We start from the raw sequence: 2,988 nt of genomic DNA, 5'->3' as shown, positions 1-2,988 counted from the left end.
TGGCTTGCCCCCCCCCCCCCAAGCAAGGGGGGCGCCCCCTTTAGGGTTCCCCCAAACCCTAGGCGCATGGGCCCTAGGGGGTTTGGCGCCCCAGCCCACTTAGGGGCTGGTTCCCTTCCAAATACAGCCCATAAGGCCCTTCAGAAGCAGCAAATGAAGGAGTCTGGATGAAGGAGTTCATATCCGATCTAGGTGTCATACCTAGTGCATCGGGACCAATGAAAATCTTTTGTGACAATACTGGTGCAATTGCCTTAGCAAAGGAATCCAGATTTCACAAGAGAACCAAGCACATCAAAAGACGCTTCAATTCCATCCGGGATTTAGTCCAGGTGGGAGACATAGAAATTTGCAAGATACATCTGGATCTGAATGTTGCAGACCCGTTGACTAAGCCTCTTCCACGAGCAAAACATTTTCAGCACCAAGACTCCATGGGTGTAAGAATCATTACTGTGTAATCTAGATTATTGACTCTAGTGCAAGTGGGAGACTGAAGGAAATATGCCCTAGAGGCAATAATAAAGTATTATTTATTTCCTTATATCATGATAAATGTTTATTATTCATGCTAGAATTGTATTAACCGGAAACATAATACATGTGTGAATACATAGACAAACAGAGTGTCACTAGTATGCCTCTACTTGACTAGCTCGTTGATCAAAGATGGTTATGTTTCCTAGCCATAGACATGAGTTGTCATTTGATTAACGGGATCACATCATTAGGAGAATGATGTGATTGACTTGACCCATTCTGTTAGCTTAGCACTCGATCGTTTAGTATGTTGCTATTGCTTTCTTCATGACTTATACATGTTCCTATGACTATGAGATTATGCAACTCCCGTTTACTGGAGGAACACTTTGTGTGCTACCAAACATCACAACGTAACTGGGTGATTATAAAGGTGCTCTACAGGTGTCTCCAAAGGTACTTGTTGGGTTGGCGTATTTCGAGATTAGGATTTGTCACTCTGATTGTCGTAGAGGTATCTTTGGGCCCACTTAGTAATACACATCACTATAAGCCTTGCAAGCATTGTAACTAATGAGTTAGTTGCGGGATGATGTATTACGGAACGAGTAAAGAGACTTGCCGGTAACGAGATTAAACTAGGTATCGAGATACCGACGATCGAATCTCGGGCAAGTAACATACCGATGACAAAGGGAACAACGTATGTTGTTATGCGGTCTGACCGATAAAGATCTTCGTAGAATATGTGGGAGCCAATATGAGCATCCAGGTTCCTCTATTGGTTATTGACAGGAGAGGTGTCTCGGTCATGTCTACATAGTTCTCGAACCCGTAGGGTCCGCACGCTTAACGTTACGATGACAGTTATATTATGAGTTTATATGTTTTGATGTACCGAAGGTTCTTCGGAGTCCCGGATGTGATCACGGACATGACGAGGAGTCTCGAAATGGTCGAGACATAAAGATTGATATATTGGAAGCCTATGTTTGGATATCGGAAGTGTTCCGGGTGAAATCGGGATTTTTCCGGAGTACCGGGAGGTTACCGGAACCCCCCCCCCCCGGTAACTTAATGGGCCTTAGTGGGCCTAGGTGGAAGAGAGGAGAGGAGGCTAGGGCAGGGCCGCATGCCCCTCCCCCCAGTCCGAATAGGACAAGGAGAGGGGGGCGCCGCCCCCCTTTCCTTCCTCCCCTCCACCTCTTCCCCCTCTCTCTCCTAGTCCAACATGGAAAAGGGGGGGAGTCCTACTCCCGGTAGGAGTAGGACTCCTCCTGGCACGCCTCTCCCCTTGGCCGGCCGAACCCCCCCCCCCCTTGCTCCTTTATATACGGGGGCAGGGGGCACCTCTAGACACACAATTGATCATTGATCTCTTAGCCGTGTGCGGTACCCCTCTCCACCATATTACACCTTGATAATATCGTAGCGATGCTTAGGCGAAGCCCTGCGTCGGTAGAACATGATCATTGTCACCACGCCGTCGTGCTGACGAAACTCTCCCTCAACACTCGGCTGGATCGGAGTTCGAGGGACGTCATCGAGCTGAACGTGTGCTGAACTCGGAGGTGTCGTGCGTTCGGTACTTGATCGGTCGGATCGTGAAGACGTACGACTACATCAACCGCGTTGTGTTAACGCTTTCGCTTTCGGTCTACGAGGGTACGTGGACAACACTCTCCCCTCTCGTTTCTATGCATCACCATGATCTTGCGTGTGCGTAGAATTTTTTTGAAATTACTACATTCCCCAACAGTGGCATCCGAGCCAGGTTTTATGCGTTGATGTTATATGCACGAGTAGAACACAAGTGAGTTGTGGGCGATATAAGTCATACTGCTTACCAGCATGTCATATTTTGGTTCAGCGGTATTGTGAGATGAAGCGGCCCGGACCGACATTACGCGTACGCTTACGCGAGACTGGTTTCACCGTTGCGAGCACTCGTTGCTTAAAGGTGACTGGCGGGTGTCTGTCTCTCTCACTTTAGTTGAACCGAGTGTGGCTACGCCTGGTCCTTGAGAAGGTTAAAACAGCACCAACTTGACAAACTATCGTTGTGGTTTTGATGCATAGGTAAGAACGGTTCTTGCTAAGCCCGTAGCAGCCACGTAAAACTTGCAACAACAAAGTAGAGGACTTCTAACTTGTTTTTGCAGGGCATGTTGTGATGTGATATGGTCAAGACATGATGCTATATTTTATTGTATGAGATGATCATGTTTTGTAACCGAGTTATCGACAACTGGCAGGAGCCATATGGTTGTCGCTTTATTGTATGCAATGCAATCGCCATGTAATTGTTTTACTTTATCACTAAGCGGTAGCGATAGTCGTAAAAGCAATAGTTGGCGAGACGACAACGATGCTACGATGGAGATCAAGGTGTCGCGCCGGTGACGATGGTTATCATGACGGTGCTTCGGAGATGGAGACCACAAGCACAAGATGATGATGGCCATATCATATCACTTATATTGATTGCATGTGATGTTTATCTTTTAT

Source organism: Triticum aestivum, chromosome 5D, assembly GCF_018294505.1.
Source record: "Triticum aestivum cultivar Chinese Spring chromosome 5D, IWGSC CS RefSeq v2.1, whole genome shotgun sequence".
NCBI classification, from domain to species: Eukaryota; Viridiplantae; Streptophyta; class Magnoliopsida; order Poales; family Poaceae; genus Triticum; species Triticum aestivum.
This window is presented reverse-complemented; position numbering follows the sequence as displayed.